The sequence below is a fragment of the Toxorhynchites rutilus genome, chromosome 1 (assembly GCF_029784135.1).
Source record: "Toxorhynchites rutilus septentrionalis strain SRP chromosome 1, ASM2978413v1, whole genome shotgun sequence".
In the NCBI taxonomy this organism is placed as follows: domain Eukaryota; kingdom Metazoa; phylum Arthropoda; class Insecta; order Diptera; family Culicidae; genus Toxorhynchites; species Toxorhynchites rutilus.
In genome coordinates this window covers 96,748,266-96,774,531 of record NC_073744.1, presented here as the reverse complement: position 1 = coordinate 96,774,531, position 26,266 = coordinate 96,748,266, and the positions used below count along the sequence as shown (strand labels likewise).

General features: G+C 41.2%; 2 long non-coding RNA genes across 4 annotated transcripts in view; one reads left to right on the top strand and one right to left on the bottom strand.

Annotated features, from left to right (window-relative positions):
• The window catches only part of LOC129761099 (uncharacterized), a 39,723-nt gene that overhangs the window by 11,741 nt on the left and 1,716 nt on the right, over positions 1 to 26,266 (bottom strand). For 2 of the 3 annotated variants that reach the window (XR_008740428.1, XR_008740430.1), the window contains 2 exons: positions 3,567 to 3,617; positions 2,993 to 3,493 (listed from right to left, as the gene is read on the bottom strand). This is a non-coding gene — a long non-coding RNA (uncharacterized LOC129761099). Of the gene's footprint in view, positions 1 to 2,578; positions 3,494 to 3,566; positions 3,618 to 26,266 lie in introns of all 3 variants that reach the window. The other variant, XR_008740429.1, reaches the window with a different exon arrangement.
• Positions 11,466 to 13,518, top strand: LOC129761105 (uncharacterized). The gene is made up of 4 exons (XR_008740431.1): positions 11,466 to 11,777; positions 11,831 to 12,812; positions 12,868 to 13,037; positions 13,098 to 13,518. It is a non-coding gene; the product is annotated as an uncharacterized LOC129761105 (long non-coding RNA).

Sequence of the window (26,266 nt, the reverse complement as noted above, 5' to 3'; positions counted from 1 at the left end):
ATTACCTTAGCATGGGTTCCCTCTCATTGCTCGATTCCGGGGAATGAGAAAGCGGACTCGCTAGCTAAGGTGGGCGCTTTAGAAGGCACACTTTTTGAAAGGCAAATTGCTTATAATGAATTTTTCCACATTCCTCGTCAGTATACGCTCGAAAGTTGGCAGCGCATGTGGAGTGGTGATGAGTTCGGTCGTTGGTTACACACGATTATCCCTAAGGTCTCGACGAGTGCATGGTTCAAGGGATTGAATGTAGGTCGTGATTTCATTCGCGTGATATCTCGGCTTATGTCCAATCACTACAACCTAAACGCGCATCTCTATCGCATTGGGCTCGCAGCAAACAATCTTTGTGATTGTGGCGATGGCTACCACGACATCGAGCATGTTGTCTGGTCGTGTATCCGGTTCCATGCTGCTCGCTCTCAGCTCTCTAGAGCACTGAGAGCACAAGGCAGACAATCGGATATCCCCGTCCGGGATATCTTAGGTAGCCGGGATCCTGATCTTCTGCTTCATCTATACCTGTTCCTCAGAAACGCCGATGTCAACGTTTAATGATGTTTCCTTCGTTGTTTCCCCGTTTCATATCCCTCCTATCCGATCGATAAACTTTTACTTAGTCGCGGCAATACATACACACACTCTTTACAGATGCACGGGCCGAAGGTTGTGCAGTCAACAAGAGCCAAAGGTTGTACCGCTCATGACAACTCTACACGAGCTGATGTTTGCGCCGGCTAGTGACCATTCTATCCTGGATTCCTCGAGTCGAGAAAGACGCACCACGCTAGATACGGGGTACAGACTAGGGGGGCGTTGCTGATTAATGGTCAGCTGCATCCCAATAGGAAGTATCCCGTGTCGGGCACACGTACAGAGCATCGAAGACTGCGACATACCAATTATGAGAACACTTGTAATACTAACCTCGAGTCAACCGCGAGTAATCGGTTACATATTACTAACATAGTTGTAAGCAAACATTGTCAAAATATTGAACTCCCGGCCCCGTTAGGCTGACGCCATATGAGCCTTAATAAAATATATGAGAATGCATCAATGCATTAAACTGACGTTATGGCGAAGCAGGCGTTAAGGTTGTGCGTCAAAAAAATATTTGGGGAATACCAAGCATCTTGAATGTCTTACTGGAATGTTATATGTTATTTGGGTTCGCTGTTATAAGTTATTAGCGCTATGAAGCATTGCTACTGTTTTCGAGGTTGTTATTAACAAAAAGAGTTTATTTCGCTTGTTTAGTCACCGAGAAAGTAAATGTCGTTCTGGAATTTTGTATGTGGTTTCGCTTCCCATTAGCAAAACTTCCTCCACTAAGGGTGATAGCTGCGCTTCTCTCGAGCATGAGAAAGAAATACAACTTTTTTTCGAGGTCAGTAATATTAACAGAAGCGTTTCTTTTGAGAATAGCGCAAAATGATGAGAAGTGTTTCATATTCCTAGTAGTTTCAAGCCACTAATGTATGGCTCTGTATGCATGCTATGGCGAACGCTTGTTTGGCGCTTGTTTTACGTTGTACGAACGATGCCTAGAGGTGCGATTCCTTTAAGGCAATACTAAATAACATGTAGCATGATATTTGATACTTGCAAGTGTTGTCATTGTTGTTGTTTCCATGCGGTGCCAAAGATATATTGATGTAGTTATGGGATGTGGAATAATGGTGCTGGTGCAACATGTATATAATCGACTCTAGCCGAGTCTATGTAAATTGCGAAAAAGGCCACCGGAATAACGTTGGAGGTAAATTTTCAATGCATTGACATGGAATAAATTGCGACATCAGCTAGTGTATTGTTTTGCGAGGGCAAGAATGAATCATCAGTAAATTATCGTCAACTGATTCTACAATGAAAAAACTATTTCAGAGATTATTCTACTAAGCAGTTGTTTCTAAAATTTCACAGCATTATAAATAATATCCGAAGGTATAAATAAGCGACTTATATAAAATAACAGCGTAGTTCTACGTCAACAATGCGGTCGTATCTTGGACACAACCTCCTATAATTTTTTTTACAGGCGACTTCATTTTGGTGGGTGATTTGATGCGATCTGTCACGCTGGAGGTAATTTTGAGGAGATCGCTCGCGACTATTAACCAAATTGGATGACAGTGATTTCCTCGGGCGGATAACAGAACAATCTATTTGTTTGCCTTAAAGATGGGTAAGTAGGAATTTTTCGACGAGCGCCGACCTCCGTAAGGCAGTTTTTAGGCAATATACAAGATGCTAACGCTTAGTTTTGCAGAAAATATTTAGCGATTGTAGTGTCAAAAAATAACAAAGCGAACAAAAATTAACATACGTTTCTATAATTTACAATCGTCTTATAATAATAAACTTGATGGGAAAACCTAACGACAAATCAATCGGTGCAATTTTGCAGAATATAAATTAGATAGTGAGAATTTGTATCGAAATTCCGCTTGCATAAACAATATATCAATGATGGAACGAAGCACGTTATTAAGAAAAACCACAAACATACAAAAATACAATCATGAGGAACGGTAATATATAGTACAAAACATGCATGAATGTTGCAAAATATAACCATTTCTGCATTGTAAGAATCCAGTTCTCTCGTAACATGTAAGAATTGATCTGTAGAATTCGATGTTTCCTAAGAAGTTCTAGCGCTCATGGGACCACGTTTCTGTTGACACAATTTTTGCGTGACGGAGAGTAGTTGCTCCTGCAGTCGGCTTTGCAGAGAAATATGTACCATTAGGATATTTGTCACCGGCCGGTTAGCAGTTTGACTAAGAACCAAAAAACTTCGTTGCATGTTTAGACGAATCGATTGTACAAATTGCTGCACAACTGTATTTGGTTCACCGTTGTTAATCACAGCGGTAGCGGCAGCAATTCGACTGTTCTGATCACAAAGCGCTTTGCGTTGATTCTGCAGTTTTTTTACGGAGTAAAGCGTTCTACATTATGGATTGGGTATGGAACTGAAGCTTACGTTGGGATGGATAACGCGGCTGTTGGGTTGATTTGTGCTGTTGTTGCATTTGTGGTGGATCAGTTGCATTCTCAACGTTGTTTTTTTATGAGCATTCGGCGACTAATCGATTGGCGACGCCTTGATTGAAGTATCTTCATCGAATCCACAAAGTTCGATTGTGCCCAGGCGAGAGGTATGTCCTGCCGACACCCATTATGGCTCTTCCTCGTTTGCTGTATCTTGGTGTCGTTGTTCATCTGCACTTATGAAGTTTTTCACAGTAACATGTTGGTTCCGGTTGCTGAACTCGTAATTGCGACGGAACCTTGCTGCAAATTTTTACACATAGAGTCATCTACTGCTACCGGACGGCGGTTGCATAGCAGGGATTTTTTCAATGCCAATAGCTTACTAGTCGTCGAATGGGGCGGATACACACGTGTTGCATGTCCGATAGTATGATAGCCGGCAATCCGCAATTTGGAATAGCCGGATCTTATTCCTCTAGCGTAAGATTATCTGCGTTCAACAATTTCGAACAATCATATTATTCAGAGTACAAATCGTCCGGACATGTTTTAAGAAATCTTACCTGTTGCTAGCGCCGCCGCGAACGTTAGGCCTCGCACAAAAATAGATTGAACTGACAGTATGGTAGGGAAGAAGAATAAACAAAAAAAACATCATAAATTGTACGTAATTGTCAAAAGCCACGCTCCTCATAAGTGAACTTCAATTATTTAACAAATTCTAAATTTTATCCTAAATTCTATGCTTATAATTATATTCATTCTTATATCAGGTATGGTTCAATGAAATATTATTAAACTAAAAACTATAGATGAATATCATTAAAATCAACAGATACAAAAGGATACATTAAAATCAAATCGCCAGATATATTTGAGGACGGATTGGAGGTTATCAATCTTATAGTATTCATTCGTCATGCATAATTCTCGCTTTAAATTATTTTATTTAGGCCTTACAAAGATACTTTCGTACTTAGGGTCATGTCCTGTCGGAAAACGAGTATAAAAGTTGAAGAGGATTACTAAATGTAAATCTAAATTAATTTATTAGAAAATGAACTAAATCAACACGAAATGTATTCTAGGAAATTTTTATCGTATAATACAAACGGATTAAAAACACAGAATTTTCTTCTTCATCGTGCTGGTTGCGTGCGAACGCAACATTATAAAAATTTCATTTAACTCGTTTCACGATGTCCAGTAACCGCAGTGGACCGAAGTCATCGGTAAATACCGACAAGGATGTGCCTGTGGAAGGTGCCAAAGCCATCACAAGTTTGGAAAATGATAAAGCGATAGTCGTTGGGGAAACTGTAGCTACAGGCTCATCGAGAAGTAATCGCCAGAAGAGTTCGAAAAGCGAAAATATCAATAACGCGAATGCTGGAATATCCAAGGGCGCGGTCAAAAAGCAGACTGTAGTTAGTCACTGTGGCGGCTGTGATGGAGAGGATACCACTGAAATGGTTCAATGCGATGAATGCGATACGTGGTTTCACTTTGTGTGTGCTGATGTGACTGGAGGAATTGCAGATAGGGATTGGATGTGTATGAAATGCGAAAATGCGAACCATCCTGCAGACCCAAATGCTGTTATAACTTCAGAAAATCAAACCAACAATGAACAATATGTGAACCGGAAAGGAATACCGAAAGTGGTGGAATTCAACACACCGAAATCAGTGATGGTGACTAGATCCGATGCTTTGAGAACATCATCAGTTAACGAGCCATCGAGGGCTAACCTGCGAGCTGAAACGATCATAAATCAAGGAAAAACTAGGGATGACGAGTTGATGAGCGTGGCAGGAAAGAAGACATCCAAGTGTCCAAGCGCGGTTGGAACTCAAGTTTCTAGACAAACATTGCGGCAAAATCTAGAATTAGAGATGCGTAAATTGGAAGAAACCATACTTCTGAAAGTTCGGCAGATAATTAGGGAAACGCAGATAGAACGTGATTTTCTTGATTCCAAATATGAGCTGTTGATAGACAGCATCAGTCAGGCAGGAGAGCAAACTGAATTCACGTCCAAGATCCAACGTTGGATAGATGATGTGGACAAAGTTGATCGTCTTTTTGGTGATGGTAATGTGCAAGATCATCAATGCGAAGAATTTTTGGGATTTGCAATACCACCGAAAGGGCGCTCGACGGAGGTTGGATTTAACGATCAGCGTAATGCGAGCGGATATAGGCTAACTACTAATAACACGAATACTTACAATCCGAATACACGGGAGCAAACTAACCTCCAAGGCCAGCCAGCGAGAATGGAAGGCGATGTGTTGCCGACCTATGGAAATAACAACCTTCAAATGATTCCGGAATCCATTCAACCCAACCAAAGAACCAACCAGGGAGCGCCTAGACATGTTCTCAATCAAAATCCTAATTTAAGACAGGATATATCCCAACGTAGAACGTATCCAGCGAATGACCTCGGCAATGAGACGGGTGGAATGTTGAATCGTAGTCAGTTGGCGGCTCGGCAGGCTGTACCAAAAGAACTGCCGGAATTCAGCGGCAATCCAGAGGACTGGCCTCTTTTCTTCTCTATGTTTAGTTCATCTACAGAAATGTGTGGCTTCTCAAATGAGGAGAACATGCTTCGACTTAGAAAATGTCTAAAGGGCCGAGCATTGGATGCTGTGCGAAGTCGGTTGTTGCATCCGTCAAACGTTGATGGAGTGATGGTAATCTTGAAAATGCTTTATGGGAAGCCAGAAACGATTATTCACGCTATCACAAAAAAAATACGAGTTCTACCTCCTCCAAACATTGATAATTTGGAGACTGTGGTGAATTTTGCACTGTCTGTAGAAAACTTGTGTGCTACAATCGAAGCCTGTGATGTACAGGATTTCATGTACAATGCATCACTGCGATACGAACTGATCGAGAAGCTACCGTCAAGTCTAAAATTGTCTTGGGCGAAACATGCTCGTGGCATTGTGGTACCGACGCTTTCGGATTTTAATCGTTGGCTTTATTCAATGGCTGAAGATGCCAGTAATGTGCTTATAACAGATACTTTTACTAGACCGCGTGGAAAGAAAGAAAACAAATTCTTAAACATTCACTCCGACTCACATCGATCTGAGGACCAATCCAGCAATAGAGATCAAAGCAAACAAGAAGATTCAAGGAACTGTGGAGTATGCAAAGGAAACTGTGCTTCCGTAACGAAATGTAGGAGGTTTGCAGAGTTTTCAAGCGAATCTAAATGGGCAACAGTTCGTGAGCTGCGTCTGTGCCGTAAGTGTCTACGTGGTCACTATGGGTCTTGCCGACAGCAAAGGGTGTGTGGAGTAAATAATGGTTGCAGCTATAAGCATCATCCACTCTTACACACTGAGAAAGGACATCAAGTTTCAACGACCAACCAAACAGTATTGCCGTCATCCGTCCAGAACTGTAATGTTCATCAATCACACAGTAGTGATACGTTATTCAGGATAGTTCCCGTGATTCAATTCGGCATCAATAAGCAAATAAAAACATACGCGTTCTTGGATGACGGTTCAGAGCTGACTTTGATGGAGGAAGATCTGCTGGACCAACTTAGTATAAATGGAACCAAGCAACCGCTTTGTCTCAAGTGGACGGGTGATACTCGTCGGATTGAAGAAAACTCACGAAAGGTGGATTTGAAAATATCAGGAATTGGAAGTTCCAATAAAAAATATTCGCTTTCCGGAGTACGAACAGTGCAAAAATTAAATCTACCAAGACAAACGTTGATGATGAAAGAGCTGTGCAACAAATATCCATATTTAGAAGGAATGCCCATAGAGGGCTACAATTCCGTTATACCGAAGATTTTGATCGGTCTAGATCACACGAGTTTGGGTTATGTTTTGGTGGCTTGGGTGGATCGTTTATGGGAGCTGCAATGAAGCCCAACCGGCAAAACACTATGTAAACTTTCACGTTTTCCACACTGGTCGCTGTGAATGCCAAAATGACGAAGACTTCAACCAAATGATGAAAAACTACTTCTCGTTGGATAGCATGGGGGTGGTGAATTCTGCGAAAACTTTGATGTCGGTGGAAAATACGAGAGCACAAGAGATGCTGCAATCCTTGACAGTACGGAAAGGATATCAATTTGCTACGGGTCTTCTCTGGAAGTACGACAACCCAAGACTTCCAGAAAGTAGATCAATGGCCTACAAACGGTGGGAATGCTTGGAACGTCGAATGAATAAGGACAAGCCACTAGCTGATGCGTTACGTTCGAAGATTGCGGAGTACGAAGAAAAACAATACATCCGAAAACTTTCGCAAGTAGAACTAGAAGAATTCCATCCTCGTATTTGGTACGTGCCTATCTTCCCCGTATTCAATCCAAACAAAGCGGGGAAGCTTAGAATAGATTGGGATGCGGCGGCCACTTCTCACGGAATATCATTAAATGCACTTTTACTGAAAGGGCCAGATCAACTATCTTCCCTCCCAGCTGTATTGCACAAATTCAGGCAGTTCAAGGTGGGAGTTTGCGGCGATCTAAGGGAAATGTTTTTGCAACTACTTCTGCTTGCTGAGGATCGCCATTGTTTGAGATTCTTTTTTAAATCCCACGGATACACATCCTAGTGTTTATATAACTAACGTAATGCCGTTCGGCGCTTCATGCTCTCCATCGTGTGCGCAGTATGTAAAAAACTTGAATGCGTTCGAGTTTCAGAAGGACTTTCCAACAGCGGCAGACGTCATTGTTAGATGTCATTACGTAGATGACATGTTAGTGAGTACAGAAACCGAAGATGAGGGAATAAAACTAGCTCGAGACGTCGAACTAGTTCATCAAAGAGGTGGCTTCCAGATGAGAAATTGGAAATCGAATTCAAGATTAGTCCTAGAATCTCTCAACGAACCAGGGATAGAACCTATCGGGATGAGTTTAGATTTGGATAGTGAGCGAAAAAGGCGACCGAAAAAGTACTCGGTCTATGGTGGTGTACAGAATCAGATTGCTATATGTTCAAATTATCTTCTCGACATAATCCTGAATTGCTGGGAGGTACCCGTGTTCCAACAAAGCGGGAAATTTTACGCACCCTTATGATGATTTTTGATCCGTTGGGGTTGATAGCGCACGTATTAATGTACCTTAAGATACTACTGCAAGAAGTTTGGAGGTCGGGGGTGCAATGGGACGACCCAATCCTAGATAAACAGTTTCAAAAGTGGCTGGTTTGGCTAAAGGTGTTACCGCTTGTTGAGAAGGTCAAGATCCCTCGCTGCTTTCGGTCAGTGATTTCAGCAAACTCAAACACCACAGTACAAATGCATACGTTCATGGACGGCGGAGATAATGGATTTGCAGCAGCAGTTTTTTTGCGCTTTGAAGAAGGTGACCAGGTAGAGTGCTCCTTGGTTAGCGCGAAGACCCGGGTAGCACCATTGAAATACCTGTCAACTCCGAGATGTGAGCTCCAAGGCGCAGTATTAGGTGTTCGACTAGCGAACAGCATAATTGAATCGCTCACCATTACCGTATCAAAACCTTATTTTTGGACAGATTCCCGTAACTTGCTGTGTTGGTTGAACTCAGACCATCGCCGCTACAGTCCATATGTAGGATGTCGGATAAGCGAAATTCTAGATAGTACGAACTTGCGTGACTGGCGTTACGTACCGTCGAAGAAAAATGTAGCCGACGATGGAACAAAATGGGAGCGAATACCCGATGTATCCACGTGCAGCAGATGGTTTATAGGACCCGATTTTTTGCGGAGATCGGAGCAGGAGTGGCCACGAGCACCATTTACTGTTGGAACAACTGATCTTGAGCTTCGACCGCATCTGCTTCTTCACTGTGAAGCTTTTGTACGAATCATACCAACCGAAAAATACTCAAACTGGAAAAAATTACAGAAAATTACAGCTTTCGTCCTGCGCTTCATAAGAAACCTTCGAAAAAAGATCAAAGGACAATCTTATACGACCGGTCCATTGGAGCAGTTCGAGATTGTGGTAGCAACCAATCTACTTTATCGCCAAGAGCAGATGGACTGTTATTGCGATGAAATCGCACTGCTTCGTAATCGGCAACCCGATATTAACGTGCTTCTACCAAAAGGCAGCCCTATATTTCGTGTAGCTCCATACATTGACGCAGCCGGTGTTCTACGAAGCAGAACCAGAATTCAAGCTTGTGATCATGCCAATCAGGAAACTAAAAACCCTGTAATACTCCCACCAGCACATCACACAACGCACCTTATAATGCAACACTATCATGAAAAGAAGAACCACATCAATCACGCAACTGTAATCAACGAACTTCGCCTTCGTTATTCCATCTCCCGGCTTAACTCTACTTTTCGAAAGGTTCGATCGAAGTGTCAAAAATGTAAGATTGAGAGAGCCAAGGTGATTCCGCCGGCTATGGCCGATTTGCCCCACGTACGACTAGCCGCCTTCGCCAGACCGTTTTCCTACATAGGGATAGATTATTTTGGACCTATGTTGGTAGTTGTCGGACGTCGCACTGATAAACGCTGGGGTGTTCTAATAACATGCCTCACTACGCGAGCAATACATATTGAAATCGCGCACACATTGAATACAGGTTCCTGTATCATGGCATTGCGCCGCTTTATTTCAAGGCGTGGTATCCCCATTGAAATTTACAGTGATAGAGGCACAAACTTCCAGGGCGCCTCTAAAGAATTATTCATTCTGTTGGAGAGTGTCAACCAAGAACGGTTGTTAGAGGAATTTGTTAACGAGAACACAACATGGAAGTTTATACCTCCCGGATCCCCACACATGGGTGGCGCGTGGGAAAGGCTGGTGCAGACCGTGAAACGTAATCTGCAACAGTTGAAATTGCCAAGACTACCCAGTGATGAAGTTCTTAACAGTGCACTCGTCGAGATTGAAAATATTATCAACTCTAGACCACTAACGCAAGTCCCTGTTGACGATGAGTTGGCCTTTGTCCTCACCCCAAATCATTTTCTTCTGGGAGCTGCTAATGGTATGAAACCTCTAGTGACTTGCGAAGATACAGGTGTAGCGCTGAAACGGTCATGGGAGCTATCACAATCAATGGCCAATTTCTTTTGGAAGCAGTGGATCTGCGATTATTTGCCATGTTTAACCAGAAGGTCTAAATGGTTTACGCCAGCGAAGCCCATAGTGGTTGATGACATAGTCGTGATCGTGGATCCCCGACATCCTAGGAATGTGTGGCCAAAAGGCAGAGTTATCGCCACTAGTCAAGCAAAAGATGGTCAGGCAAGGAGAGTAACAGTCCAAACTTCAGCTGGTATTCTAGAACGACCTGCAGTGAAGATAGCTGTCCTCGACGTCGGCGTTAGAAAGAGTACGCTTCAGGATGACATTCAACGTACTGAGGGGGAAGTGTTGCAAGCGCCGCCGCGAACGTTAGGCCTCGCACAAAAATAGATTGAACTGACAGTATGGTAGGGAAGAAGAATAAACAAAAAAAACATCATAAATTGTACGCAATTGTCAAAAGCCACACTCCTCATAAGTGAACTTCAATTATTTAACAAATTCTAAATTTTATCCTAAATTCTATGCTTATAATTATATTCATTCCTATATCAGGTATGGTTCAATGAAATATTATTAAACTAAAAACTATAGATGAATATCATTAAAACCAACAGATACAAAAGGATACATTAAAATCAAATCGCCAGACATATTTGAGGACGGATTGGAGGTTATCAATCTTATAGTATTCATTCGTCATGCATAATTCTCGCTTTAAATTATTTTATTTAGGCCTTACAAAGATACTTTCGTACTTAGGGTCATGTCCTGTCGGAAAACGAGTATAAAAGTTGAAGAGGATTACTAAATGTAAATCTAAATTAATTTATTAGAAAATGAACTAAATCAACACGAAATGTATTCTAGGAAATTTTTATCGTATAATACAAACGGATTAAAAACACAGAATTTTCTTCTTCATCGTGCTGGTTGCGTGCGGACGCAACATTACCAGATTTATATCTCGTTTTTATTAAGCTGCATAAATCAAAACCACACAAATAAACTCAAACGTTCAGATAACTCTGTGTCATAAATTAAACACGTTCGATACGTAAACACCTCCTGACTGTCAACGATGTCGATAATGTAGTACACCAATAACTTGATCTAGTACGACTGCAAATTGAAAATACGACAAATGGCTCGTACGAAAACAAGGATGGGATTTGCGTACGTATCCTATTCGTTCGAAAACTATGATAAGGGTGATTATCGCTAAAGTGATATGTGAATGCAACTATTATTCAATTTTGAATATCACCCTTATTCTCATTTACGGCCGTATCCGTATATTGATTCGTCGGATACGATACGTCGTCAAAGAAAAAGCTATCCCATTTACGGCCGTATTTCTGTGTACTAGATCCATTTTGGTAAACTGTTTTATCGACATCGGTGAAAGATGTTTTTTTTATTTTTTCACTTCTGTTTTGTTTTCATTTGAGATTCCTACATTGGGTACAGTTTTTGTCTGGAAATAACGGAAATTCCCGGTTTTCTGAGTGATCCGCAGACATTTTACTGTGCGAATATCGATGGCCAAATTATTCAGGTTACTCCATAACAGCACGATTGATCCAATGTGCCAACGAATCGATGATATGTGAATGGAATCCGCCGGAAGATAAGTGCATTAGTGTAGTCGCGTGAAATTCATGTTAGCTTGCGTGTGTAACTGCATGCGACATTCATTATATCGAAATTGAAGCAGGCAAGTCGGAGCACAAGAGGTATGAAACGGCCAATTGTACATGTTCACAATAATAACATTCTTTTCCCTCAGCACTGTCACATTCAGTCTTGAACGAAAGCTCCAGCCGTTCGGAACCATTCGGCAGCGGTTTTTTCAAATGTCAACCTGAAGGAAGTAAATCATATGTGCTCACTTAATGCCGGAGCGTATCAGGACAGTTTGGCTCTTGCAACCGAATATTCAATTATTCTTGGTACAATTAATGAAATTCAAAAGTTACACATTCGAACGGTACAAATGGGACCAGGAAGCTTCTCAATAGTTTGGTGTTATAACGGGGCGAATGGATCTTCAGGACTCGAGTGGTCTGACTCCTTCGAGACAGAGCGCGTCAACTCAGACGACAAATGTAACTTACTCGAGCAACATGGCACTGCTTAAGCCAGGAGCCAGTAGTGCCGAGTTTGGTCAAGAAGTTGAAATTCACAATCTACTTATCATCGATCAGAATACGTTCGAGTTGCTACATGCACATCAATTCATGCAAACGGAGTATACTATGTCACTGATTCCGGCGAAGTTGGGTAACGACTCGAATACTTATTGCATCGTCGGAACAGCACTGGTACATCAAGCGGAACCGGAACCCAAAGTAGGAAGGATTATCATCTATCACTACGCGGATGGAGCCCTCACTCAAGTTAGCGAGAAGGGAATCAAGGGAGCGTGCTATTCTCTCATTGAGTTTAACCGTCGTGTATTAGCTAGCATCAATTCAACTGTACGATTGTATGAGTGGACTGATGATAAGAATTTGCGACTTGAATGTAACCATTTCAATAACGTGTTGGCATATAAAACCAAGGATAAACAAGATTAATGCAATCACTTGGATTCCTCAGAGTAATGTTTTTTTTGCAGGCGACTTCATTTTGGTAGGTGATTTGATGCGATCTGTCACGCTGGAGGTAATTTTGAGGAGATCGCTCGCGACTATTAACCAAATTGGATGACAGTGATTTCCTCGGGCGGATAACAGAACAATTTATTTGTTTGCCTAAAAGATGGCTAAGTAGGATTTCCGTAGCTCTGTTTATAATACGAACAATTTTTGTTTTTATTTGAAGGGCCGCAGCAACGGACGACGAACGATAGCAAGTACCAAAGGTTGCTCAATGCGATCTCGGTGATATGGTGAATGTATTCCGCCACGGTTCGCTCGTGATGCAAAACTTTGGTGAGCGAACGACGGCGACAACGGGTTGTGTGCTATTTGGCATAGTCAGCGATGCAATTGGTCTGGTCACACAAATACCACCCGATTATTATGAATTATGATTTTTTTCGAATATTACAGGGAAATGTGACTGACACAATCAAATCTGTTGAAAATTGCAGATCGACGTGGATGGAACTAAGAAGGAAGCGGCCGTACATGATATAATCAAGATTATAGAAGACCTAACATGGATACATTAGGATGTCTAGTGTTGATCATTATTATTGAATGGATGCTATCAGTTGTTTTCTGGTTGACAAAACGAGAAGTTACATTTTTTTCTAAAAAAGTTGATTAATAAATCAACTCATTCAAAGAGAGATGTTCGAACTGGCTGCTGGACGAAGATCGAGCAAGCTCATGAATTTCAGCAATGGTCGCGAAAAATAATTTCATGTTTGTAGGGTAATAAAGAAATTTCAGTGAACGTATTGTTTACTACACATTATTTTAATTCGAATAGTCATGAATATTGTATTGGAGGAATATTAAAATATGTTATGGGATACAATTTATATTTCATTCAAAGTAATCAGGTATACCTATGAGGTTGGATATTTCCTAGCGTTCGTATTTTCCCATCGGACTTGACACTTTCAAGTGTCAAATCATATTCTGAAGAAATGTCGACCCTACGAATTAATAAATAAGTTCTTGGAATTCGATCATATTACTTATTCTTATTCGACAGCTTCTTTCGCTCAAGCTGATCCTGCAGCGCGATGCCTTTCTTGAACTCTTCCTCAAGCGAACGTATTATGCCACCACCACCGTGGCTTTCATCACTGAGCAGAACTGAAAGACCAGTTGTACCCGCAGATGACAACAGGAAAATGTTGCTGCTGTTGGTGCAACTGAAGCTGGTGGTGGTTTCCCACTAAAGCATATGTGGATTGGAATGGGTGACCATTTGGGCGAATAGGTGCCACCACTATCGTCCGGACCCTCCTGAGACTAACGCTATCGAAAACTATCGAAACCTCCATCACTTGTGTTGTATCCAGAATCGAAGTGAGCACGTCTGTTACGGGTACCGTCCAACAGGCTACCGGAGGAATTTTTCGTCGAGCGCCGACCTCCGTAAGGCAGTTTTTAGGCGACAGTTTTTAGGCAATATACAAGATGCTAACGCTTGGTTTTGCAGAAAATATTTAGCGATTATATTAGTAGTGTCAAAAAATAACTGTAGGGTCTTGTCCCTCGAGTAAGAAGTAGTGCTGAACGCAGAGAGTATGATGTGAGCGTATATGAGAAAGAGAGAGGACGTAGAAGGTCAGAGAGAGTAGATAGAGAAAAAGGGGTTGAATGGTAGAAGGGATAGCGAGCGGACGGAAGTATTTGGTGTGCTGTACAATAAAGTCTGATATAAAACTAATTGCTGAAAATAATTTTTTTTATTAAAGTGTTGACCCGACAATTGGCGACGAGGAGAAAGCAAGTAAGGTGAGCAATAAATTTACGAGCAAAATCCAGAAAACATTGATGATAAAATAGTTCCGAACGAGGCGAAACGAAGCTGCTATTCAAAATGGCCGACTAACAAAATTGAAATAGTTTACCTGGAATGATGGTGGATTGACTGGAGAAAGAGAGGGAATTGGAAGTGATTTTGTAAGATTTAATGCTGCTGAATTTATGTGTTTTGATTTTCGGGCGTTGATTTTTTTCTGTGATACAACAGAAATTTAATGGTAAATGTGTGAAGTGTTGAAACCATAAGGAAATCGATCGATTCGGGAATCGATAACGTCGTTTCGGTTTGGGAATCGGCTATGTTATGTCATCGATAGTGTCGGTTTGGGAATCGACTATTTTATTTCATTGATTTGGGAATCGATAGCGTTGGTTTGGGAATCGACTGAGTAAATAATCGATTTGGGAATCGAAAGTTTCGGTTTGGGAATCGACTGAGTGAATAATCGATTTGGGAATCGATAGTGTCGGTTTGGGAACCGACGGAGTAAATCATCGATTTGGGAATCAATAGGGTCGGTTTGGGAATCGACTATGTTAAGGTAATTGAATTGGGAATTGATATTCTTGGTTTGAGAACCACCGGAAGTTAGTTTGGAATAGATTTGCCATTTAATTGATTTTTATGCTTATTTGGGTTGAAGTAACATAGCGATAATTGACGATTTTGTTTCAATTAATGAAGCTTGCATAAGTGTTGTTCCTATCTGACTTGGAATAAAAGTCAGAGTTAGTTCGTTGAGTATTGACATGGAGTAACATAAGATATTTAATTCGGTTTTTTCAAATTTGATTTTAGATGGAGCAGTCTCGAGTTTTGCCACAGTTCAAGTGCAGCGATATCAACAAAGGAAAACTACAGAGAGAATGGGTAATCTGGAAGCGATCGCTCGAGTGCTATTTCGAATCCGAAGACATTAGCGACCAGAAGAAAAAGCGGTCAAAGCTGTTGCACTTTGGCGGACCCCAACTGCAAGCTCTTTTTCAGAATTTACCTGACGTGGAAAATTTTTCCTATGTAACTCCCGAAAAGCAGTATTACAATGTTGCCATTCAAGCTTTTGATGACTTCTTTAAGCCAGGGCGACAAGATGTATTAGAACGGCACAAACTGAGACGTCTGAAGCAGCTTCAAGGAGAACGGTTTGCAGAGTTTGTTGTAAGGGTGCGACAGCAAATCGGTGAATGTGGCCTAGAAAAATATCCGGAAAAAGTCCGAGGTATTCTATTTGACATAATGTTAGTTGACACGATTGCGGAGGGATGTCGCTCCGAGGAGCTACGAAAGCGTATTCTTCAAAAAGACCGCTCTGTGGAGGAGATCGAGGAATTCGGAAAGTCCCTGGAAGAAGTGGAACAACAAATCAAGATTTTCGGAACAACTGATGAAGAAGAAAATGTAGCAGGACGTGTGTATAAAATTCAAACCTACAAGGAGAAAAAATACTCATCGGCAACAGAGGGCAAATTCCGGAAAACTAACGTTTTTACAACTTGAACTGGATGAAGAGTCTCGTGATATTACGACATTTATTACAAACCGAGGGATTTTACGCTCCAAGCGAATGCCATTCGGATTAGTTACGGCGCCAGAGATATTCCAAAAGACTATGGACTCTATCTTGGCTGGTTGTGATGGGGCTTGGTGGTACATAGATGACATTTATATTGAAGGAAAGGACGATGCGCAGCATAATGCTCGATTGAATCAGGTACTTCTCAGACTGAAGAAGCGAAGCGTTCAACTCAATTGGAAAAAATGCGTCATTGGGGTAACTGAGCTCGAATTTTTGGGACACAAAATTATGAAAGTGGGAATTAGTCCTTCGAATGCAAAGATAGAGGCTTTATTATCATTCAGGAAACCAGAAAACGCTAACGAAACACGTAGTTTCCTTGGGTTAGCTAACTACCTGAATCGTTATATCCCTAATTTGGCTTCTATTGACAAACCTTTGAGAGAATTAACTAAAAAGGGAGTCATCTTCAAGTGTGAAGGAAAACAGGATGAAGCATTTCAAAATATTAAAAAGGCAATGACCGAATCTGTGGCACTTGGTTTCTTTAACGTACGCGATCGTACACTCGTGATGGCGGATGCTAGTCCGTCTGCACTGGGAGCCATACTCGTACAAGTGAATAGGGAAGGAGAGCATCGAATAATAAGCTACGCATCGAAATCGTTAACCGAGACAGAACGGCGATACTGTCACACCGAGAAGGAAGCCCTGAGCCTGGTTTGGAGCGTGGAGAAATTTTATATCTATCTCTACGGAAAGGTTTTTGAGTTGCTAACCGACTGTAAGGCGTTGGTCTATCTCTTCACTCATCGTTCTAGACCATGCGCTAGAATCGAGCGATGGGTTCTTCGACTTCAGAGCTTGGAATACGTTATTACGTATATTCCTGGAGATCAAAACATTGCAGATGTGCTATCTCGACTGACAACTCTGCGACCCGTAGCGTTTGATGAATTGGAGGAGGTAATGGTTAAAGAGATTGCGAATATGTCTGCAAGCGCGGTGGCCATTGAGTGGAAAGAATTAGTTGAAGCCACTAATCTAGATCCAGAACTACAACATGTAATCAAGAGACTTCAGAATAACAGTCACGATGAAATGCCAATCGATTTCCGTATTTTTGCGAATGAGTTATGCTGTGTTGGAGAAGTTTTATTGCGAATAGATCGTGTGGTAGTTCCAGTTAAGCTGCGTGATCGCGTGTTGGAGATTGCACATGAAGGACATTTGGGCATACGGATGATGAAGACCTTTTTACGAGTAGTAACCTGGTGGCCAAAAATGGACAAGCATATTGAGATGTTTGTGAGAAAATGTCAACCCTGTACCCTGGTTGCTGCACCCGATCCACCGGAGCCTATGATCCGTAAACAGTTACCGACAAGCCCTTGGGAGGAAATAGCAATAGACTTTTTGGGGCCACTGCCGGAAGGTCAGTATTTATTAGTAGCCGTTGACTATTATAGTCGCTATGTCGAAGTGGCTGAAATGACATCGATTACAACAAAGGATACAGTGGTCGAGTTGGCGACCATGTTCAGCAGATATGGTATTCCTCGGGTTATGAGAGCTGACAATGGACCTCAGCTCAGCGGTGATTGCGTGGAGTTTCGACAGTTCTGTAAAGAATTTGGGATCGATTTAGTAAACACCACACCATACTGGCCACAAGCTAACGGCGAAGTGGAGCGTCAAAATCGTACTATTCTCAAACGATTACGTATCGCTCAGGAATTGGGGCAGAATTGGCGTATGGAATTACGGAAATTCTTGTTGGCATATCACGCTACTGACCACTCTATTACAGGAAAGTCACCCTCGGAGATGATGTTCGGACGGCGCATAAGAAGTAAATTACCGGCAGTGCCTGCTATTATGCGTAACGATGCTGATACAAGGGATCGTGATCGTTTGTTTAAAGCGAAGGGAAAGATGTACGCAGATGCAAGACGGAAGGCCCGCACAAATCCGGTGGCGGTAGGCGATAAGGTTTTTGTTAAACGAACGAAAAAGGATAACAAGCTATCAACAGATTTCTCGCCGGAACATTTTGAAGTAACTGAAAGACAGGGTTCGGAAGTGACCCTACGTTCGACTGTATCGGGTAAAAGACTAAAACGTAATGTAGTGCATCTCAAAAAGGCTGAGACTGGACAAGAATCGATGTCGTCAAGTGGCTCGAGTGAAGAAGAGGGCGAGCTACAGAATGAAGAATTGTTATCGGAGGACCTCGCGGAGAATGATCGACAAGATGTACCTATATCTACAAAACGGTTGAGAGTTCAGCCGAAGAATTTTAAAGATTATGTTGCTTATGAAACACAAACATTTTATTAAAGAGAAGGTTGGATGTAGGGTCTTGTCCCTCGAGTAAGAAGTAGTGCTGAACGCAGAGAGTATGATGTGAGCGTATATGAGAAAGAGAGAGGACGTAGAAGGTCAGAGAGAGTAGATAGAGAAAAAGGGGTTGAATGGTAGAAGGGATAGCGAGCGGACGGAAGTATTTGGTGTGCTGTACAATAAAGTCTGATATAAAACTAATTGCTGAAAATAAGTATTTTTATTAAAGTACTTATTTTCAGCCCGACAATAACAAAGCGAAAAAAAAAAATTAACATACGTTTTTATAATTTACAATCGTGTTATAATAATAAACTTGATGGGAAAACCTAACGACAAATCAATCTGTGCGATTTTGCAGAATATAAATTAGATAGTGAGAATTTGTATCGAAATTCCGCTTGCATAAAAAATATAACAATGATGGAACGAAGCACGTTATTAAGAAAAACCACAAACATATAAAAATACAATCATGAGGAACGGTAATATATAATACAAAACATCATTAAATTTGAATGTTGCAAAATATAACCATTTCTGCACTGTTCTCCAGTTCTGCACAGAATCCAGTTCTCTCGTAACATGTAAGAATTGATCTGTAGAATTCGATGTTTCCTAAGAAGTTCTAGCGCTTATGGGACCACGTTCCTGTTGACACAATTTTTGCGTGACGGAGAGTAGCTGCTCCTGCAGTCGGCTTTGCAGAGAAATATGTACCATTAGGATATTTGTCACCGGCCGGTTAGTAGTTTGACTAAGAACCAAAAAACTTCGTTGCATGTTTAGACGAATCGATTGTACGAATTGCTGCACAACTGTATTTGGTTCACCGTTGTTAATCACAGCGGTAGCGGCAGCAATTCGACTGTTCTGATCACAAAGCGCCTTGCGTTGATTCTGCAGTTTTTTACGGAGCAAAGCGTTCTTCATTATGGATTGGGTATGGAACTGAAGCTCACGTTGGGATGGATAACGCGGCTGTTGGGTTGATTTGTGCTGTTATTGCATTTGTTTTGTTATATTCTCAACATTGTTTTTCATGAGCATTCGGCGCAAAATATCAGTCTGTTGGTTTTTGGTGAGAATTTCATTAAAAATAGTTGCTGAGCAATTATTTTATTGTTGACTTGATTTTGTGCTAGCATGTCGACGGATCGATTGGCGAGGCGTTGATTGAGGCATCTTCATCAAATCCACAAAGTTCGAGTGTGTCCAGGCGAAAGCCTTTCTGGCTCTTCCTCGTTTCCTTTATCTTGGTGTCGCTGTTCACCTGCACTTATGTAGTTTTTCACAGTAACATGTTGGTTCCGGTGGCTGAACTCGTAATTGCGACGGAACCTGGCTGTAAATTACACAATAAGGTCATCTACTGCTACCGGACGGCGGTTGCATAGCAGGGATTTTGTCAATGCCAAATACCGACTAGTCGTATAGCGAATAGGGCGAACACACACGCATTGCATGTCCGATAGTATGATAGCCGACAAACCGCAATTAGAATAGCCGGATCTTGTTCCTCTAGCGGAAGATTATCTGTGTTCAACAATTTCGAACAATCATGTTATTCAGAGTACAAATCGTCCGGACATGTTTTAAAAAATCTCACCAGATTTATATCTTGTTTTTATTGAGCCGCACAAATAAAAACCGCAATAATAAACTCCAACGTTCAGATAACTTTGTATCATAAATTAAACACGTTCGATACGTAAACACCTCCTGACTGTCAACGATGTCGATAATGTAGTACACCAATAATTTGATCTAGTACGACTGTAAATTGAAAATACGACGAATGACTCGTACGAAAACAAGGATGGGATTTGCGTACGTATCCTATTCGTTCGAAAACTATGATAAGGGTGCTAGAAACAGCGGCAGCCAAAAAGGAGAAATCGACTACTACTACTACTACGGAGGTCGGCGCTCTCGTCGAAAAATTCCTCCGGAAGGCTGTTGGATGGTACCCAGAGCCAACGAGGTCACTTCGATTCTGGATACAGCACAAGCGATGGAAGTTTCGGTTGTAAGCGTTGGTCCCAGGAGGATCCGACCGATAGTATTGGTCCCTATTCGCCCAAATGGTCGCCCATTCCAATGCATACAGGCTACAGTGGGAAACCACCACCAGCCTGTCGTTCTAATGTAGGTTCGCTTGGGGAGCACGCACCCCGCTGCAGGATCAGCACGAACGAAAGAAGCATTGGAATAAGTAATATGATCGCATTCGGAAGAGTTCGAAGTCAACTAACCTATTCGTTCATTCACAGGGCCGACATTTCTCCAGAAGGTGATTTGGTAGTGTCCGATGGAAAGATGTGAACGTTAGGAAATATCCAACCTTATAGGTATACCACTACATTTCATTCAAATTGTATATCATAACATCTTTCATTACTCCAATTACAGCACCAACACTAACATCCCCCTACGCATGTCGCGTTACACCTGAATATTCCATGCTTCTTATTCAAAAAGTAATAAAGTTTTGATAAAACTCTTAAATAGTTTTGAGAAATACGCCGTGCATGACTATTCGAATCAAAATAACGAGATGTTGTACGAACTTTGTACATTCACTGGTGTTTCTTTATTATCCAACAAACATGAAATAATTTTGACGTAGGACTACGTCTTTCATTTCTATACCGGGGTGTAAAATCAAAGTTTCGAAAACGAAAGCGTTACGCCGGAGACCGAGATTTTGAGCGTTAATAGCTCCTAAACAACTGAACGAAATGGTATGATAAAAACTTCATTCGAAAGATAAAATGTCTACGCGTTATATACTTGTTACTTTTCGATCCAAAAACTTGTTTCAATAGTCTTAAAATTGCTTTCAAAACAGGCTATTGAAATCACCAATCGGTATATAAGCGAGCGGCGCTCGGAAATCCACTCAGTTCTAATTGAACAGCGATTGGAGCATGTTGTCGCTGTTGCGGTGAAGCTCTTTATTTAACATGAAAGCGCGGATGAACGGTGTCACCAAGAGCCTGTTTGTGCACCCTAGGCTAGAAGGGAATCTATCAGGAGGAGAGTGATGCCACAAACGGTTCCCTGGGAAGACATCGCTACACACACATACACGCGCGGCTATTAACAGGTGGTTATCGAGTTGGCATTAACCACTGGTGGGCTTCCAGTATCGAGGAAAATGTGGAAATATCTAATCATTGCTGGAAAATAATCTGCCAGTTCCTTTGGGAATTTTCAAAATATATTCATGTGAAAGAGTTTAATTGAATGTTTTCTATCCATGTAACACTGTGACCAAATATGTTTCAATCAAGTGCTATTAACAGGTGGTTATCGAGTTGGCATTAACCACTGGTGGGCTTCCAGTATCGAGGAAAATGTGGAAATATCTAATCGTTACTGAAAATAATCTGCCAGTTCCTTTGGGAATTTTCATGTTAAATATATTCATGTTAAAGAGTTTATTTGAATGTTTTCTTTCCATGTAACACTGTGATCAAATACATTTGGTTTTGTGGTTTTTCAATCAATCGCAATTAACAGGATAGCTTCAGAAGATTATTCTTCCCCATCAGTAGGATATTTCCGTATCCAATATTGTATGCGCCCGCAATCGATTATTGCTCAGTCGCCGAAAGTTCCGAGCTCAGAGAGTTCATTCCCCTCTAGTTTGCCTTCCAAACTGCCATCGTAAACCACGCCTTCTCTCGATTCAATCACACACAAAAAGCATACTTAAGCGATATTCTGGTGGTGAGACGCATTCATTTTTCGTGAGGACATCGACAAGACAACATCGAGATCTGCCCTGAAACGCGAGCAGTTTGTTTGAAACTGTGAGGGAGCACAGAGAAGCCGATCCTTCAGGAGAAGAGAAGGTGACCATCGAAGCAGCCGCTACACACACACATACACGCACGGAATTCTTTCCGTTTGGATGCCATTCAGCATCGAGAAAGATCCGGAAAATAATCTGCCAGTTCCTCTGGGAATTTAAAATTACATTCATGTGGAAGAGTTTATTTGAATGTTTTCTATCCATGTAACACTGTGACCAAATACATTTGGTTTTGTGATTTTTTAATCAATCGCAATTAACAGGATAGCTTCTGAAGATTATTCTTCCCCATCAGTAGGATATTTTCGTATCCAATATTGGATGCATAAAACCTTGTACCTCCAACGTAACGCTCTCATTTTCGAAATCCCCCAAATATTCATTTATTCATTCATTCAGAATGGATTCAGATTCAACTTCAAACAAAGGATCACTGAATCAACGATAGTCCTACGTCACCATTGCGGTTATACCATAGATATAACCCACTTTCTGTTTTTCGCGAGGAATGCTGAAATTCTTGATCTTAGCTCGATCTGGTTCTATTGTCAATCACTCTCTCTTAATGAGTTGAATTATTAATAAACTTTGTTAGAAAAATGTGTATTATCTCGCTTTCCCAGCATTTGTGTCAGAAAACAACTGATAGCATCGATTGAATAATAATGATCAACACTGGACATCCTAATGTATTCTTGTTAGGTCTTCTACAATATTGATTATATCACCTTCGGCCACTTCCTTCTTAGTTTCATCCACGTCGATCTGCAATACAAATGCATCGTACATTTTTTCCCGATTTAAATCTAAAAAGCTTCTACAAGGTCTCCATCAATAAATCCCCCGCAACGTTCCGTTTTCATTTCGGTATGATAACTATGCCAATACGAATAATCAATCTTACCAACAGATTTGATTGTGTCAGTCAAACTTTCTTGTATCTTTCGAAGAAATTCATAATTCATAATCAGGTGGTATTCGTGTGACCAGACCGATAGCTGACCAAAATAACAAACAGCCCGTTGTCGGCGTCGTACGCTCACCAATGTTTTGCATCATGAGCGAACCGTGGGGGAATATATTCATCATATTACCGAGATGGAATTGAGCATTTGCTGTCGTACGTCGTCCGTTGTTGTGGCCCTTCAAATTAATACAAAAATTGTTCGTATGATAAACAGAGCTACGGAAACCCTATTTACTACTAGCAAACAAATAGATTGTTCTGATATCCTCCCGAGGAAGGCATTGTCATCTAATATTTCTACTGCTGGCATCCAATTTGGTTGATAGTCGTGAGCGATCTCCTCAAAATTATCTAGCGTGACAGATCGAATCAAATCACCCACCAACATGAAATCGCCTGTTAAAAAAACTGTTACTCTGAGGAATCCAAGTGATTGCATTAATCTAGTTTATCCTTGGTTTTACAATATAATCCAACACGTTATTGAAATGGTTACATTCAAGTCGCAAATCCTTATCATCAGTCCACTCATACAATCGTTCGGTTGAATTGATGCTAGCCAATACACGACCATTGAACTTAATGAAAGAATAGCACGCGCTCTTGATTCCCTTCTCGCTAACTTGAGTGAGGGCTCCATCCGCGTAGTGATAGATGATAATCCTTCCTACTTTGTGTTCCGGTTCCGCTTGATACACCAGTGCTGTGACGACGATGCATTCGAGTCGTTACCCAACTTCTCCGAAATCAATGACATAGTATACTCCGTTTGCATGAATTGATGTGCAATTTCAACTTCTTGACCAAACTCGGCACTGCTGGCTCCTGGCTTGAACAGTACCATGTTGCTCGAGTAAGTTACATTTGTCGTCTGAGCTGACGCGCTCTGTCTCGAAGAAGTCAGACCACTCTAGTCCTGAAGTTGCATTCGCACCGTTATAACATCGAATGCTTGAGAAACTTCCTGATATGCGGTATGACGTGGCGACTCACCCTGTTACCGTTCGAATGTGCAACTTTAAATCTCATCAATTGTACCAAGAATAACCGAATTTTTGATTGCAAGAGCCAAACTGTCCTGATACGCTTCGGCATTAAGTGAGCACATACGATTTATTTCCTTCAGGTTGACATTCGAGAAAACTAGCTTGTGGTTAGAGCTGTAAATATCATTTGGGCGATCCGAACAGGTAAATACCGGTACGTTTTCAGAATTGTCGGCTGGGTTCCAATCGTTACTTTTTTGGTGTGTTGGTCTGTATTTTTCTTCATGACGAAGTAAAACATATAACCGTCTCCGAGGACACACAATAATTAAGGGCAACCAGTTCCGAACGGCTGGAGCTTTCGTCCAAGGGAGAGATGTTCAGACATGTTACATCATAATCTAGTGTGGCAGTGTTAAGGGAAAATAATGTTATTATTGTGAACACGGGCAATTGGTCGTTCCATACCTTTTGTGCACCAACTTGCCTGCTTCAATCGTCATCGTGGTATACTACCGATTCTTATCCAATAACAATTAGTCCCCCAAGTGGAGTTGGCATCGGGATCAACATCGTTGCTTCTATCTCAACGTTATACTGTTTCCAGGCGATTTTAAGAAAGTTCTATCCTTCAAATTTATTTCGTGAGTTTTGATGTGTCGTCCCTTCAGATCTTGGTGAATAGCACAATAAGTCGCGACACGCGAGTGCATTTGCGTTAATTTAAAAAACAGGAAGTGGGTTATATCTATGGTATAACCGCAAGGGTGACGTAGGACTATCGTTGATTTAGAGATCATTTGTTTGAAGTTGAATCTAAATCCATTCTGAATGAATGAATAAATGAATATTTGGGGGACTTCGAAAACGAGAGCGTTACGTTGGAGGCACAAGGTTTTATGCATCCAATATAGGATACGAAAAACCTTGTTCTGAAGAATAATCTTCAGAAGCTAACCTGCTAACTGTACTTGATTGACAAATCACAAACCCAAATGTATTATATGGATATTTTATGGATAGAAAACATTAAAATAAACTCTTTCGCTTGAATGTAATTTTCAATTCCAAGGGGAACTGGCAGATTATTTTCCAGCAACGATTAGATATTTCCACATTTTCCTCGATACTGGAAGCCCACCAGTGGTTAATACTAACTCGATAACCACCTGTTAATAGTACTTGATTGAAAAATATTTGGTCACAGTGTAGATAGTGGATAGAAAACATTCAAATAAACTCTTTCACATGAATGTATTTTTAAATTCCCAGAGGAACTGGCAGATTATTTTCCAGCAATGATTAGATCTTTCCTGAACTTTTCGATGCTGAATGGCATCCAAACGGAAAGAATTCTGCGCGTGTATGTGTCGATCCTTCGCCGTCCACCACCTCCAGCACATTAGGCAACAATGTTGTCTTGTCGATGTCCTCACGAAAAATGAATGTGTCTCACCACCAGAATATCGCTTAAGTATGCTTTTTGTGTGTGATTGAATCGAGAGAAAGTGTGGTTTACGATGGCAATTTGGAAGGCAAACTAGAGGGGAATGAACTCTCTGAGCTCGGAACTTTCGGCGACTGAGTACTAATCGATTGCGGGCGCATACAATATTGGATACGGAAATATCCTACTGATGGGGAAGAATAATCTTCAGAAGCTATCCTGTTAATTGCGATTGATTGAAAAACCACAAAACCAAATGTATTTGGTCACAGTGTTACATAGATAGAAAACATTCAAATAAACTCTTTCACATGAATGTATTTTTAAATTCCCAGAGGAACTGGCAGATTATTTTCCAGCAATGATTAGATCTTTCCTGAACTTTTCGATGCTGAATGGCATCCAAACGGAAAGAATTCTGCGCGTGTATGTGTCGATCCTTCGCCGTCCACCTCCTCCAGCACATTAGGCAACAATGTTGTCTTGTCGATGTCCTCACGAAAAATGAATGTGTCTCACCACCAGAATATCGCTTAAGTATGCTTTTTGTGTGTGATTGAATCGAGAGAAAGTGTGGTTTACGATGGCAATTTGTAAGGCAAACTAGAGGGGAATGAACTCTCTGAGCTCGGAACTTTCGGCGACTGAGTACTAATCGATTGCGGGCGCATACAATATTGGATACGGAAATATC